A 17,190-nucleotide genomic window follows, 5' to 3' on the forward strand; every position below is an offset into this window, starting at 1 on the left:
AGCCTGATGCATCTCATTGCCGGCTGAGTGCTCATATCTCTTTGTGCTGTGGTATCTGATCAGAAGAGGTCAGGATGTCATTTTGCTCTGGCTTGTTTCCAGCTTCTTTACTCCACTCCCGGTGGATATGACCAAGAGACTGATTTTAGGATCTTTCAGTCTCTCTCCCTCCCCCTTTTTTTTTATAAAATAAAAAAATTTACATGACCTTTCTCTGACCATTGCATCCTGAAATCTGATTAGATCGAGTGCTCTGACCTCCAAGTTCCTGACCCTCGGTAGAGAATGGAAACGAGACGGAAAACCCAATAAACTCCGTCAGCGCCTCTGCTCTTTGTCGAGTTTGGAGTGCAAAACAAAAGCTGAGGTTTTTGCAGTGAAGTCGAGGAGAAACGTTGGGCTACGGGGCCGTCGGTTATGTTGGCTAGAAATCCCAGCAAGTAAAACTGTGAGCTGTTGACTGGAAGATGCAGGGTGGCAGATTTGTTTGTTTGTGCAGGTGCAAAGCTGCACAGATTATGCAGATGAGTATTTACAGAGTTAATCATAAATTTTCCCCTCTTTCGCACACACACACTCATGCCCACACACGTGTTCAGTCAGCATGGAAAATATGTTTCTGCTACCGTCATTTATGGTGCCACACACACTCTAGTGTGAAGATAAATCTTCTTTAATCACTAAGACAAATTGAAGATGTGGGGAGCTTTTTATCTTCATGTAATGCATTTCCATTGCATAACTAACAAAGTAAAATAAATTAGTCAATTTTACAACTTCAATTTCTACTGGCGTCCAACAGCTTTACTATATTATAAGTATTATAAGTAGGAAAATTCAACCCCCCTTGCCTCAAGACACTATTATTATATATATATTATATATTTTTGAGTTATTCTGAGAAGAGGAGATTATTTAACTTTGAACAATCTTAAGTATTTTTTTAAAAGAATCCTTTAGCTTCTAACAAGCATTAAGATACAGTAAGTGCTGACAAGCTTCTTACACCTCTTGATGTGAATGTTTGTTTCCGTTTCACATGAAACAGTTTTAGCTCAAAGATGTTTGATGGTTCCTGGGCTGCAGTCGCTTCCTTCAACCTTTAACAACAATATTCAGACAGATGTAAATGTGGTAACTAAGAAGGCTACTCTAGGATGTTTCAGCATCTTTTTCGTCACTAAGCCTAGAGATGAGTTTGGGATAGAATAGAATAGAATTCAACTTTATTGTCATTGCACTGTCACAAGTACAAGCAACGAGATGTAGTTTGCATCTATCCAGAAGTGCTCTACGAGATATAATATTTATTTACAGATGTACAAGACTATGTATGTATGGACTATAAGGGGTTATAGCAAGAGATATAGATATTGTGTATAAATATAAATATGGGAGCTATATGCACAGATTATACAGAATATACAAGAATGTTAGGGAATGGATTATAGATAAATAATGGCAGATAAAATTTACAGGTTGTATGTGTGTGTGAAGAAAACAGACCGTGATGTGTGTGTGTGTGAGGATAGTCTGTGTGTTATTGTTGCATGAGAGGATAGGGGAGTACAGTCCTTATAGTTTATGTTTTATGTCAGGAGGCGTTCAAAAGCGTGACAGCTGTGGGAAAGAAGCTGTTCCGGTGCCTGGTGGTTCTGGTCCGTAGGCTTCTGTAACGCCTCCCAGAGGGCAGGAGGGAAAAGAGTGTGTGTGCTGGGTGAGTGGAGTCTTTTGTGATTTTCCCGGCCCTTTTCAAACAACGCTTCCTGTAGATGTCCTTGATGGCAGGGATCAATGTTTAGATGGAAATGCCAACTATCGCACTCTTTAAGCCTCTTTAAGACGGAACTAGATTTCAGGTTTATGGATCAAGATGTCCAGTTTCTGTTGTAAAAACGAAAAACAGTCCCAAATTCCTCAATTTCACGCATGACTGTGAGGATGGTAAGTGTTCTGGTCAGTCAGATCATGCATAGGTAAGCTATAGCAGAACCTTACCCTTTGAAAACACTATAGTAGCCCGGCTAGCTCAGTCGGTAGAGCATGAGACTCTTAATTTCAGGGTCGTGGGTTCGAGCCCCATGTTGGGCGCAAAGTTTTATCTCCTCGGTAGTACAGTGGTGAGTATCCCCGCCTGTCACGCGGGAGACCGGGGTTCGATTCCCCGACGGGGAGTGAAGTTTGTTTCAGGTCCCTCTTGAAAATGAGATCTAGATCTCAACGGGGTTTACCTGATTAAATAAAGGAATATTATTATAACTGATAAATCCTTTTAAATGATTTAACTTTGCAGATTGCAGAATCAGGGTGGCTAAAAAAAAACTCCTCAAGGATAAATCTATCTTTTTAACAAAGACACACACATAAAAAAAAGAATTCAATAATGTTGAAATGTTCCCACTCATCTGTGCCCAAATGGTGTTTAACATATAACAAATTATTTCATAACATTATGTTAGAATCATCTTGCTTTCAATATGAGACAGTACGGTTTATTTTAGATAAATTTCACATCTGCTGAAAACCAGAGCCGTTGTTTAGTTTACTTAAAATCCTCAGCCAAAACTATAAGAACTGTTCCACCAAGGACCAAAGACTTTGCTCAACAGTGATCGATGCTCTAAAACGTCGTTTATTGTGGAGTGCTTCTTGATTTTACTCTAGATTATTTAATGATGATCAGTGAACTGTATTTGCAGATCAAGGTCATTTTATTCTTTAAATCTAAAAACCTGAGCCATTAAGATTAAAATGTATTTGACCTGTTGGTAACAGAGATTGACTTTAAAAATAAACTATCCTTTAGCCTCATGTTTAAAAGTTATGTTTCATCTAGAATGCGGCATGCCATTGTTTTCCATGCATTCATATTCAACTATGATAAACAGTTTTTTTCTTCTTCTAGAGGATGTAGGGTACAGTTATAAACAACCCACAGTAAAACATAATGAAAACGCTGCAAATCCACAAGTGTCATTCAAGGCCAGCCTGTTCTGAGCTGTTCTCAACGCTGTGAGGAATCTTGTAGTATGAAGTGTCACAGCGTGGCACCATTGGTAGCCCATACACACGCAGCTGCTGACCACATCCGAAGCATTTCGGAGGAAGCAGAGTGACCTGTTGGCACTCTGCCGTTCAAGTCTGAGTGAAACCATGGCAACCGAGTGATATGCAATTATCCATGTTTTTGATCATGCGGAATCACATGTGCAAGGAATATTTAAATCTGTTTGCATGTTTAACTAGGGGCACGTCAAGGGAGGAATTTAATATTCTTTCATGTGCGCTCAGTTCCATGTTGTTTGGGATGGACAAAAGAATTATGCATATCCACAACTTTATACATCTAAATTTGTTTGTGTGTGCTAAACCTAAGTGTTATGCGTTGAGCAAGAAGGAAATTTACATAGTGGCTTTGAGTGACATTTCAAAAATATTCAGGTGGGTGGGTATGGCTGAGGAAAAAAATATGATTACTAAATAAGAGTCCTCCAAAAGTCATTCAATTCTGGTTGATGCAGTCCAAGATCACATGATGTGTTCCATTATAACAGACTTAAGTGTTTGTTAATGTCGCATCATGGTGGCTTAATGAAAATAAATGACTGCACTAGCAAACCAAGCAAAATATAGACTAGGACGTTCCTCTTTCATATCAGCTCTGCTTTTTTCTTCTTACTTTGAGGATGAAATGAAAGCTGGTGGGACCGAGGAGCATGGTGCGACGCAGGGAGTCCTGCAGAAACAAAAGAAACCGACTGCGGGGGTTATTACTGCTGGCAGCTGCTGTGTCAATTCGACCTTCAGGTTATTTGCTCTGTCCTTCTCACAGCCACAGACTCCTGCGGCTTGTTGTTTTGATTTACATGACTCTGTGTTTGTGGGAACTGATAGTTGAGGAAGTTGTTTCCCAGTCATCACCGACGCAGCAGCCCGGTGTCTGTGACAAGTCTTCCGTGAAGGAAATCGGAGTATCATGGAGATGGGATAATCATTGGAATCTTGTATTACACACACAGTCACACAATCGACAGACATTTTGGCACTTCGCGTTGGCTCTGCTGTCAAACTATCCTTCACTCTGTTGTTTTTGTCTATAAATCCATCTGCACCCAAATAATGCTTTTATAGCTTCAACAGTTTTCAAAGATCTGTTTAAAATGTCAAAAAAAAGAAAAGAAAATAATCCATACTTTGTTACAAAAGTTGTTTTCTTCCCAGCCTACGCACACATTAAGTTACCTTCTAAAGAGTTGAATGGATGCTAACATTTGTGATTCATAAATACCTTTTATGCTTAATTAGTTTTCATACTAGCAAATTGTATTTTATTATAACGAGGCTGTTTGCTTTGTGTTTTTGCCTCAGAGCTTTGATGTCAGCTGCATGCAGGCACACACACTCAAACACACACTGCGAAATGTCTGCAGTGGAGCTGTGACAGCTCATCTCCCCTGGCTGCATGAACTGTTATTGGAACTATTTCAGGAGAAACTCTTATTCCTCTACATTCTCATTCAATCACTGACTGAAATGTATTTTTCTGTCCTTACTTGCTATGAAAATGTCACTAAAGATGATAAATAGTGAGAGTAATATTTTTTAACTCTGCCGTGGAAACGTTATTTACATATTCATATGTTAATTCTGGAAACAACTGACCCTGGTCAGGAACAATTGCAAGATGAAGACATGAAAATAACTGTAATAAAGAAAATTACATTTACAGTCACAAAGTTGTAAATTGAACTCTGCAAGGTAAACGTCTCAGTTTACTGTTTAACAGAGCTATGAAAATAAATAAATAAAAAAATAACTCCACTCCATTTCTTTACTGAGCAGCTTGTAGAATAAGTTTCAGCAGTGTGTTTTTGTCTCACTTTACAAGTCTCTGACTCTTCTCTTCAACATTGCTTCACTTTATTGATGTCTGCAAACATTTGCTGTCCCTCCACAATATTTAAACTTTGACAAAGCCACTGCAATGCTCCGTTTCTTCTTCTTCAGCCGCTTCGTTCTGGGATTCGCTGCTATGTTTGGAGTCACTTTTCTGTTTTGACCAAGCTTCAGATGCTGGAAAAATGATTCCACATGTAACTCTAGAGTACTTTGTTCTACAGAGAGGATTTTAGCTGGCTTGATGACTGCGAGGTAGCTCATGTGACTGACTGCAAGCCTGAATTATCAGTCCTGCTGTGGTTTTCCACCAAACACGGTGCTGTGCATCGTGGTCTAATCTCCAAATGATATTGCTCCAGAAGTCTCGTGCTACATTCAGGTGAATCTCTGAAAAATTAATGTCAAGCTTTCTTATTCTCTTCAAAGAGATCAGCCCAACAGACATACTTGTTCTGGCTTTTTCCAATTGTCCTATCATGGTCTTTAACATTTAACATTCTATCTTATGCATGTAGAATATGACATGTAAGTTATGGGTTTCTTTCATTCACTTGACCTTGAGGTGAATCTCCCTGGAAGTCCACTTGGGGGAAAATTGGCAGCTGTTTGATCGTTGGGAATAATTTCTCTGTAGATGGATGGACTTTAGTTGGAAATGGCCTTGGATCAACAGCGACTTTCCAAGGCCATTGCCAATGTGTTTCCACCTTAACATGTTGTTGATACCCACCGTAATTGGTCAGAGCATCAAGCTGACTCTCAAACCACAAAAATACAAGTGTGGTCATTTTACCAGTAGCGTAGCAACTGCCATTCACATAAATGGATCAATAAGCTTATGTTTTGTTTTGTTGGTTTTTTTTTTAAATCAACTTACTTTCTTGATAACGAGTCTTCTCAAAATCTAACCCTTAATATTCTTCCCCTCAACAAATAGGACACATGGCAGTCACAGCTTTTTAGTCTTTTCTGAATGAAAGCTGGAAACATGAGTAGTTTGAGAAGATATCCCGTGTGCATAAATAACACCTGAATGTGAAACAGGATCTGCTTTAGAGGATATTTTTCATTGCTTTAAATCAGAGAGACATTTTTTCTCTTCGAAGCTCCATTGTGTATTTAATTGGTAAAGGTCATTCTCACATGGTCTGCAGTGGGCGAAAAAAGACGATTATATTATATCCAGCAAAGTCTAATTAACTCTTCTAAAGATGAAATTGGGAACTTATTATGGAATAACACCTAAATGTCCACTCTTTGACCTTTATCTCTAAACTTCTATATGTGCTTTAAAGCGGTCTTTGGAGTGCTGTAAGGAGGAAAATGTCAGTCACCTTGATCATTCTATTCCAGGATCTTAAAACGTGAGCACAACCCAACTGTGTCCTTTCAACACAGTTATTCAAGCTGCATAACTATCCTAATATGAATGTGCAGTTTGAAAAGAAGTTGAATCTGTACTGGCAAAGGAATTTTAGTTTTCTGTAGATTTATGACCTCTTACATGACTTATTGTTAAGATAGATAATGGTATGTTTTTCATATACTCTGCATTGAAGGTCATTTGGCAAAAATCTGGTAGGTTATTTTTAAAATTACTGCTGTTTAAATACTGGTTGGCAGATATATGCGACTATTATGAATTGTCTCGGTATTATAATTCTGATGCTGTTTAAAGATTTTTTTCTGGGTTTCTACATCAATTCATACATTTGAGTTTTGCTGTTTTTCTGCTTGCCGATTCTTCATAATTTGTCCTTCAGGTTTACTGCAGTGTCACAGCTCACAGTTCATAAATCACTGCTAACCTTGCCTGGTTAGTCAGCCAATTAATCATATTGTTCTCTGAATATTTTAACGGTATTTACTACATATCAGGCTCAGCCTGCAGCTCAGTCTGTGCATCACGAGCTTGTTCTGTTTTCTGATGTATTGGCTATTTAATGTGGTGTTTATGTGCTCTTCTTGTCCTGCCATAAGTTACAAACGTTAATGCTATGATTCTGAGTCACTGGAGTCTGTGATCACCAGCTTTTACTGCAGTCTTTTGTGTTTGTACTCTGAACTTTCTGTTACAACACAAAACAACTGTTTTTGGGTCTACATTAGAGGTGCAGTGGTAAAGAAGATTATGTTGAACGTTTTCTGTGTAGCATTGTTGGTTCAGTTTACATGCATGCCAAATACAAATACAGTGATGTTTTAAATCAGAATATGTGCAGAATGTTTATATGTACAAGACTAAAGGTGCAGTCCATCTTGCAACTAAACTAAGCAGCGGTTTTCCAGCCGTCTCTACAGTTTGCTGTTTGGGAACAATAAGAATTGATAATCAGCTACAGTAATAATGGTCAAAAGAAGAAAGGTGGATCAAACCCAAGCGATGTTTTATGTACAGTAGCTCTTCCTACATTGGACTTTAATTACTCAACTGAAACAGCTTTGAGCTGAATGTAAACGTCACACATGCCAGACAAAAATCAGCTGACGCATCCAATCAGCTCAAACTCCTATATTGACCAAGAGAGATTTTCCCAACAGCTGTGAATGCTGCCTTCAGGTTCAGCTGGGACACACAAAAGCAGAACAACTCCAAGGTGATTAAAACATGTTTTATGCACAAATATTGGTACAGTTTTTGTTTTTTTTAAATGTAAGCATAAACATTTTCAAGCGGTTAAATGGTTGCATCGTCAATCGAGACACTGGCTGTGCCTGCCTATGCTACTTTACTCGTTAAAAAATCAGAACAATTCTCTGGTTAGCTATTTTCCACTTTTATTAGAACATAATAAAATCTAAATTCTGGAAAAGATTCTGATTTTACTGCTGACCAAAGTAAAACAAAAGGGGAAACGTTTCTATTTTTTCTTAATTGAAGTGTATTGAAGGACACAGAGCTGTGACTTTAAAACCAGCATTTTTATCAAACTGAGATTTTTTTTGTGTGTTTGCAGTTGCACAACTAGTTTGGTAGATGGTCTACATTGGCTCTTAATGAAACTCTCAAACTTGTGATTGACTATTACCTAAACTGATGCAAAAGAAGGTGATTTTTGAGGTCTGATGAGTCCTAAACCCTAGAGCCAGAGGTGGACTGGCAATTTGTATTTTCTGTAGTAGTCCAAAATAGCTAAGCTGTACATGGCCTTCAGCTTGCTTTGCCCATAACCTAAACAAAGCTACTCTGAAAGCAAACAGCATGCAGGGAAGTGCTCCTTAAGGAGTGTGCCAGGTATGCGAGCGTAAAGGAGAGCACTGCCAAAGGCAAAGTGTGTTTCCATGTGCACAAAGACACTATTGGAAGCGGTGTGACAAACGACACAAAATGCAGACTTTTGACAAAGAATGAGATTAAGAATTAGACTATCAAACTATGCTCCTTCAAGCCGCTTTCAGCTTCAGCTGTAATATAGAAAGGAGTGGATTTTAGACCAAGTGAAGCATGGAGCTAATGAATGACTGTCAGCAGAAGTAACTTCACCTGGCCAGGTTGCCAGGCTTGGACAGAAAATAGAAAATAATCACTCAGCTTCTACCTGATTACTGGATTTGTCTGGCAGCGGTAGTGAAAATTAGATTAAGTTGTGGTTTAGTGCCATCAAAAATAATCTTTTAAACATTAACTGTCAAGCCGATTTTTATTTCTGCCTGGTTAACGTACCCTTGTTCACAGCCAGGCATAAGACCATGGTGTCTCATTGAACTGGGAAAAGAAACAGATCGACTGGTACCACAGTGAGATATAGTAGCTAGAGTGTCAGTGTGCTAAACATAGCTCAATCAAAGGTTTGAGGAGAGAAAATCTATTACAAACTGGGTTTTTTTTCAAAGTGTTTTTCTCTGTCTTCTTACTTAAGTGGTTGGTTGCTTTTTTTGGTGCTTTTGTGAAGGATTGTAAAGCATGAAGACAATTCAGCCACACAAATATTTTTCATCCCAGTACGCCTACAACTGGATGCTCTTGGTATCACCGCCTCAGTTTATTACAGCTGTTTTAAATAACCAGCGGTGCCTGTGAAGCTGCCGATCTTTAGCTGGATCAGGAGTTCATCTGCAGAAACGAGGCAGTTTCTTTGATCTGTCGTGACGGAGAAAAGCTTGCGCTGACAGGGGAAGCTCTTAATTTACTGGCCCGTCTACTTTCTCGCCACAGTGCAAATTTCCTCGTTGGGGTTTTGACTTCCTAAAAATAAAAAAAAAAAACAGGTTAGGGGTATGATGTTTTCTGTTTAAATCTGTTTGAATAAATTGTTCATCAAGATGTCAGAAACCCTGGAGTCTACTTTTCCAAAGGAGGTCACTTAAAAAAAACAAAAAATTATATTTGATTTAAGATTTTAAATTCTGAATTGGTTGATAACATTTTTGAGAGATAGATTGTGTGTGGGATATGTGTTGGATGTTTTACTCATCAAACATAGATCTTATGTTTGACCTTTGACACCCCTGAAGGTATAATAACACTCCAACAGCGACATGACCAAGTAAACACTTTTTTTGAAATATGCCTGTCCATCAAATGAAATGACTCCATCTAAATAATCAAATAATCTACTTCATTTTTTTTTAGCAGTATGCAGAAAAAAAATTACCAGCAGCAGTTCCTTCATTTCTTGATGAGATGTTGGCTGTAACAGAAAGTCTAATTTGAAAAATGTTCACGTGTTCAGTAAATATCACTATAAAACTACTGCTGCACAGAACTAACAGAACAGGGTGATTCAATCAAGATTTTAACAAGCAAAGCATGGATTCAAATGTCATTTTCATACCTATAACTTATCAGAACAATAATCCATTCGATAGAGAATCCTGGAATCCTTATTTGATATATAAATCTCATCCCAACAGATAAATTCTGTGATTCAAGTTTCACTTTCGTCTTTTATCTCCAACCTTTAATATCCCTTTCAAACAGACGATGCTGGCGGGGCATCTGTGGTGGGAAGAATAACAATGAGGAAAGTCTGAAGTTGAGGAATGTGTGATGTTTATCTGATCTGCAGAAGAAATAAAAATTCAGTAAAATGTTATCATGTTATATTAATGGAAGTAGTTTTTATGAACTGAATACATGTGCAGATTAGCCTCCATGTCCCAGTTCTGGTTGCTTTTGATGTATATTGAACAGCTTGCACATGGAGCTGAGTTGTTGATTAGAAATGTTTCTTTCATGTCATTCTTTTGAAACCTGTTGCTTTCATTATTTTATCCGATTCAAGATTTATTGTCTTGACCGTCTAACGTCTGTTTGATTTTGTCTACAAACACGATCTGCAGCTTAGATGACTGATACTTTGCTTGTCTGACTAAATAAGTGTTTCAAATTTCGGAATAGGCAATCATTTGCTAAGCAAATTATTTCACTTTGATTCTAAAATGCATTTGTATTATTTGATTCAAAGCATTAAAGGATGATTGGAAACTGGGAATATTGTGCAAATTCTACTCGGCTGTTTCATTGATCCAGAGTATTTTACAATGTAAATTTGCAATTTTAGATTACACCATGTGTCGAATGGCCAGTCAGTTGGTTTAAATTACATTAAACATAAATGTGATACAACTTGGCAAGATTGGATTCTGAGGCGAATTTGAAGTCGTCTTCATCTTCCTTTTCAGCTTTGTACATATAGAGAAAATCTCTTTAGTTTCTTGTTTCTATTAATCTATTAATTTAAAAGAAAATTTATCTTTCATATATTGTTTACAACTAAAAAGATCAATCAGCTCTTTGTAATTGACTCCTTTCAGAAAGCATGTTTTTTACTACACTATCACTATTTCTATTTTAGCTTTCCTTTTCCCTCACGATGGTGTTGAAATGCCTTCAGAATGTTGTGTTTTATTGATTTCCGTGAGATGAAAATATGTTTTATGCTTTGCCAATCTACCATTTTGCATTTAAGAGATGAAAAAAAAAATCTAATCTGTTTGAGGATTTTGATGAATGCACAAAAAAACCCCAGAATCAATATTGCTGGCATTTTTTTTTACACTCATACTTCAACAAAAGCTCATCAAAGCCTGCTTTACATATAGCAATTGGGAAACATCCTGCTCTCATGTAATTTAAAGGCGATAGAAAATGGTCAAAACAGAGGTCACTAACCTCAAAAAGTCCTATGAATGTCTTCCATGGCCTTTCCAAAAATCTGGACTTCAGTACGGTCATAAAGTGTATGTAGTAAAAACTAAATACATAAACATGATCCTGATACGTTTCTTGTTGAAATCTGCCTTAAACCAGATGTATTTTTTTTTAGAATACATGGTTGAAGTTTGTTCAGATAATTTCTTAGTTTACAGCAGACAAGATGGAGACATTCAGATCATTTCAATCAGACTAGCTTTGCTCAGTTTACACACAGTTATAGTAAAAGTAGGCAAGTAATGAAGTATGAATTAGTACTGAAGGGTTTCAGGTGGGGTGGTGGGACCAACTGGTGGGTGCTGCTCTCATTAGAGTCCTTCCTGAAAATCAGTCTGTTGCAATGCAGTGCAACACAGGTGTCCTGCGGCTCTCAGCAGGATATTTCATTACAATTTGAAAGTTGGTTTTCTTGTAACAACTTGACTGAAAATGTTCTCTACGTATCTTGGATGAAATCTCGACATTCCTGACAGCTTTGCTTCTCTTTACAATGCACGCATGTGGTTTGTAAAGTCATCCTGGAATTCATGCAGCGGCCTCACATACACCTCAGGTATTTTACTGCGGTTTTTACAGATTTTTTGGGTTAAAACCACTCATGAAAAGGTGGAAAACACTGTCTCAAGTGATTGGGATTTGGTTTCACAGAAAAGTCTGGCTTGTGCGTTTAAATTGGAAGTGTTGAGTAAATAATATCACTGAAAATTAGTCTACCCTATCTAATTTTCTGGTTTTTCTTTTTGATTGTTTGTGGTTTAGAAATAATTGGGTACCGGTGTGAACAGCAACGTATATCAGACATGATTGTGCTTCACTTTTTATTTTTGGCCCTTTTAGCTTGGAATCGGTCTGGTTTCAGCCTTCATCTGTTTGCTTCCTGCAGGATTCGGAGGCGACTGCAGATATTTCGTGCATGAGAACCTCTTTATGATCACATAGCCTTCTCACACTCCTCCTCAAACTTTGTTTAATGGCCTGCTCCTTTGAGTTCTTCTCTTATCAATAATAAATGCAGCGCTCCCTCCTCTTCCGACATGCTAATCCAGCTGCTCCTCCTCACCCAGATATTAATCCTCAGAGACATTTAAAGAACGTTCTCCAAGTTGCTTTTGCCGTGGTCTCTCATCCTGTTCCTCTAATCTCTCTATTACATATTCCTGTTCAGTTCCTCTGTTTTCTATTTTTAACCTTTTTGTTCTCTTCAGTTTTTTTCTCTCTTAAATATCATCTGTTTTATCTTGTTAGTCTTCCTCCTCTACTTCTGTTCCTTTCCTTGTGAATTATGATCTCTTTTTACTTTCTACCTCTGCTTTTTTCCTCTTTAATCCCCTTTTCCTTCACTCTTCTCATGCCTCTTGTATTTTCTGCGATCCGTCATCTTCCTCTGCCATCCTTCTACCCTTTATTTCCTTTTTGCTCACATTCTTGCCCCCTTCCTTTTTTATACTTTCTCTACTGTTCTAACCATCATCATCTTTCTAGCCGACATTTTTCGCCTTTCCCACTGCTTCTGTCACGGATGAACAAGTGTGTCCTTGATCTACGGGTTGTCTACTGGGTGCTGCTGTGCTCCCCCCGGTGGTGATCTGTTTTTGGGATGAAGCGGCGACCCCTGACCCCCTCCAGGCTGCTTATGAAGGCTGATAGGAACCAGTGGGCCGCTTATCTCCTCTGGGAGGTCTGTGATACCAGGCAGAGATATTTTGGAGTTAAGATTTGGAGGCTTTTCCTCTCAGGACACAGCAGAGGTTTATTTTTGCCCACTTACCTTTGAGTTCCTGTGAAAGATGAGCTGATTAGCTGGTCACTCATTGAAACTGATTGGTGGATGTGCGTTAATAAGACCATCAGTGAGGCCCAAGTTTCACTTGTTGGTTTTCTGCCAGGGACTGATAAGTAAACTAAAGCACCTGCCAACAGCATCCTGAAGCAGCCAGGTTCATTTTTTTTCCATCAAGTCCCATTACACCAGTAATAAGATAATTTGAAACGTTTCCCCCATTTCAAGCAAATCTTGTCATTTTGTTTTTTCATTTAGGTGAAAACACTTGTGCTGATTAAAGAAAATGAATTTTGAAGCTTCTGTTGTAGGACACTGAATGCAAACATAAAAATATATATGTATGTTTTTGATCTCATCAGTTTTTTTCTTTGTAAGTTCAGGAATTTTTTTATTTCATTTCATATTTTTCAAAATAACCCTCAGAAAACATTTCAGACAATAGACAAAGTTTAATGTGTTGTTTCAGAACTATTCTACCAGATGGATGGGTAAATATGTAGATACTATGAAAATGGGATCTGTACATCAAATATTGGATTCCAAAAAAAAAAACAACAAAAAAAACTGCGTACACTCACTGATCTAATGAAACAGACACTCAGCTAGAGTTGTAGCAATTAAAGGTCATGTGACTGTTTTCCCATGATTCCAGTGTCACTTCAGAGTTGTCCAACCAATCCCTTTGAAGGTTTCCTGTAGATCTGGTGTGACCCGGATAAAGCAGTGATTCAGTGCTGCACTTTTCCCTCCAGCAAATTGGATCATAGATGTTTATAATCTGGTCCTCATAATTCATTATATATTTTTTTGTGGATCGTAATTGTGAAACAAGCTGATCTCTCAAATTTTAACAGAAGACCATGCACTGAAATAAAAATGATACCAGCAATCCATCGCTTAGATGGGCCAGTTTTCAGTGTCAAGGTACACCAATATTTTAAAAGGTTGGTTTCAAATCAGCTAAATGTATTCATGATCCTGTTTGTAAAGTTTAAATACCTTTTATTGATATCCCAAAAAGTGCTGCAGTGACTTCAGCGCTCACCCTAAGCTGGCTGAAAATAGGCTACAACACTCTTGCATCTCTTCTAAAAAATAAAAATAAAAATAACTCGTGAATTTGGAAATATACGTATTTTTTGACAACAAAAAAGGCCAAAAAAATTAAACCAACGGTGTGTGTGTGTGTGTGGGGGGGGGGGGGGGGGATGAGCCAATATGTACATTTCTTCCAAAGTTAACATTGTTGTTAAAATTAGAAATGTCTGATAAGCAGACTGTTACAATTTTAGCAAATATTTTCCAGGATTTGGCCTGAATCCACACAAGAAACTCAAAATCAGTCAATTAATCAAGCTTATTTGTACAGCACCTTTTGGAAATAAGGCATCATAAAAACACAAAAATGCAAAGTCCTAAAAAATACTGTAAACAACTGAAAAAAACCCCAGTAACAAATACATTTTGATGAGTTCCTTTGCCAAAACCATCAATACACATCAAATAAATGTGTATCTCCAAAATGCCAAAGAAATGTTATTGTAGCTATAATGATTAATGTTGTTAGTAATATTTTTGCACTAGCATGAATAATAATTATTTTTGTTGTTTTAAATAAAAGTCTTTAGATCATGCCATACATATATGTATGGCATGATCTAAAGACTTTCATATATGATCTCTAAGTATTTATGTAAATACCATGGTGCTGAAAAAAAAGGTATTTTTACTTAAAGGATAGCACAGCGTGAGATTTAATAAAGGCCTTTATCTAATCCTTAAACAGAAGCCTCATGTGGACAGATATTACCTCACTGAAAGCCTGTTCCAAAGTACTGTCTTGTTGCGTACCACTGGAGCATTAAGATGATATAAAAGCCTTAGGTGCAATATTACCGACATAAAAAAAATGTATACAGTTGATTAAAAAGCATTAAATAAAAAGCAGTTAGTTATTATAAATCAGTGGCTCTGAAATGTGCGTCCTTGTCAAAAAAAAATAGACCACAAATTATTGTTTTAAGAATTTTCCACATTCATTAATACTTTTATAAAAGTTCTACTGAAATGAAACAAATACTTAGTTTAAAGCTGCTAATTATTATGTGTTAAATAAAAGCAGAACTTATAAAAATCTGTTCTTCCTACAAATCTATCTATACATAAAGATGCACGACAACACAGTTTAAAAAGATTTCCGGAAAGTATGGCTTCTTGAAGGCAACATAAAAGAAGGAATGATTGAAGACTTTTGCATGGCAGTGTTAGTGGCGTAGGGTTACGGCTAAAAATGATCACTGACTTTGTGATTCATTACATCATCTGTCATGTAAAAACACCATCTGGAGGTGTTAGCGAGGTTAAAATGTTGATTTTCATTTAACACGTCGCCTGCTAATTAGATTTGCAGCTCATTCCTAAAGCTGGAAACTTGCTTTAGGAAGTTGACTGGGCCACCTGCGGTTATAGCTGTCCAATAATAAGCCAGTTGCAGATCCAGAAACGGCCAATCTGACACTCTCCACTGAAAGCTCCCTCTGTTCCTCCTGTTTCAGTCTTCACGTTGGCTCAAACATGAAGAAAATGAAACTCCAGCCAACACGTTGGAGTGTTCCTTTGGCTTCTTTTGCGTACAGCGTGCACACACACTCAACCTCGGCTTTAACGTGCACCGCGCTGCCAAGGCAGAGGTCTGGTGTATTTGGAGTGAGACAGATGATGGTGAAGAGGCTGCTGTTTGTTGGCACATGGGAGTCATAATCCACCAAGCAAATGGGATCTGAGAGGTCTGGCCAAACAAAACCGAACCATCACAATTACAGCCGAGCTCATATCATTGCCTGCTCAACACCAAGCTGAGCCTGGAGTCGGCAAACAGCCTGTTTAAGGAGTCCTAGCTCACTTTCATGGTTGTTTTTAAAAATAAACAAGTCAAGTGTTTGAATTGAGCATGACTCACGGCCCGAGCCATCGGCCCCTCCGCCCCAAAACTGAAAGTTGTCTCTACAAACTCTGTGCGCCACGTCTGCACATTGAGCACTGATCCGAACTATTCGTCTGGGCTAACGCGCATAAATAATTCAGGTCTCATTTGTCCACAGTGGATGTAGAAATCCTGTGAGCAGAATGACACATATTCTGCAGCCCTGAAGGATTTAAATAACAGACCAATGGGCGACGATTTTCTTTAACTGCTCGGCAAGTCCTCAACCCCGGGTGGTAAGAAAACATACCTGATCCGTGTGTTCTCTCACCACAGACACTCCTCGAGAAGTGTGTAAGGACACGAAAATGTCACGTCTTGAAATGTAAATACTGCACCGGAGATGAAAAATTAAAGAATCTGGACGGCTCCTTCGTGTTTTATGAGCCCAGACATCTAATTGCCTCAGTTGGATTCTCTCTTATGGATTCTGAGGATGTAGTTCCTTTTGGTAAATCATCACCAGAAGTGAAGCTTGTCCCCTTTGTCTCACTGGAGGTTCTTGTCCTACTATTTCCTTTAGTGATATTATGAGAAAACCGTTGTTTATTAGGAAAGGCACTCAGTCTGTTTCTAATAATTCAACTGACTAAAATAGTTTTTGGCTTGTGAAGCAGGTTTAGCATTGACAAAATGTGGCTACTTGTCTTGGTGGGAACGGTGCTGGAAAAAATAAAAACAATCAGACAGTAGACCAACTACAGGAACTCTGATAGCAATTATTTAAGTTGTGTTAAGTAATTAAAGTTGCCAGAACCCCAATATGATATTTGAGGACATCTATTGGCTAATTCTTACTTTGAGAAGATTCCTCAATTTTTTGACTTCTTCATTGACTAAAATATCAGGCTGTGTTATCATTGATCTCAGAAAACGTCTCCCAATTACAATATATTGCGCAATCTAATAATTCACCAGTTTATTGTGCGCCCCCTAGCTTTTCCCTCAACCAATCAAGCTTGATCCCCAGTACAAATGTGTGGTCTGTTCTTAAGCAATAAAGTTGGAAACAATATTTGTTGGTTAAACATTGTGAGCTTACCTCACTTTTTTTTTTTATCACCAATTATTTCTAAGCCTATGCTCATTGTCCATTGATCTGGGTTAATTTAAATTGATTGTTGGCTAATGACAAAGTAAGGTCATTAAGACACATGGCTGGAAAGAAACACATCTATGACATGATCTCCAATGAGAAGCTAGTATATGTAATCAATTGAAGCCCAAAGTAACAACTTATTGCATATATTTAAAATTCTATATATTGCAGTCATAACACATACTATGTAGACTGATGTTGAATCTGATATTGCAGATATGATATCGTAAAGAGCCACCTTGCATGATTTGTGTTCCCAGTTTTTCTTG

The 17,190-nt window shown here is 37.8% G+C and overlaps 1 protein-coding gene and 1 non-coding gene across 3 annotated transcripts in view; both read left to right on the forward strand.

Moving 5' to 3' along the window:
- LOC102230826 (glutamate receptor ionotropic, delta-1-like) overlaps positions 1 to 17,190 on the forward strand; it is a 470,639-nt gene that overhangs the window by 231,967 nt on the left and 221,482 nt on the right. The gene's annotated exons all lie outside the window — the stretch shown is intronic.
- trnak-cuu lies at positions 2,019 to 2,091 on the forward strand. Its single transcript has one exon. It is a non-coding gene; the product is annotated as a tRNA-Lys (tRNA).

The sequence above is a fragment of the Xiphophorus maculatus genome, chromosome 10 (assembly GCF_002775205.1).
Source record: "Xiphophorus maculatus strain JP 163 A chromosome 10, X_maculatus-5.0-male, whole genome shotgun sequence".
NCBI lineage: Eukaryota > Metazoa > Chordata > Actinopteri > Cyprinodontiformes > Poeciliidae > Xiphophorus > Xiphophorus maculatus.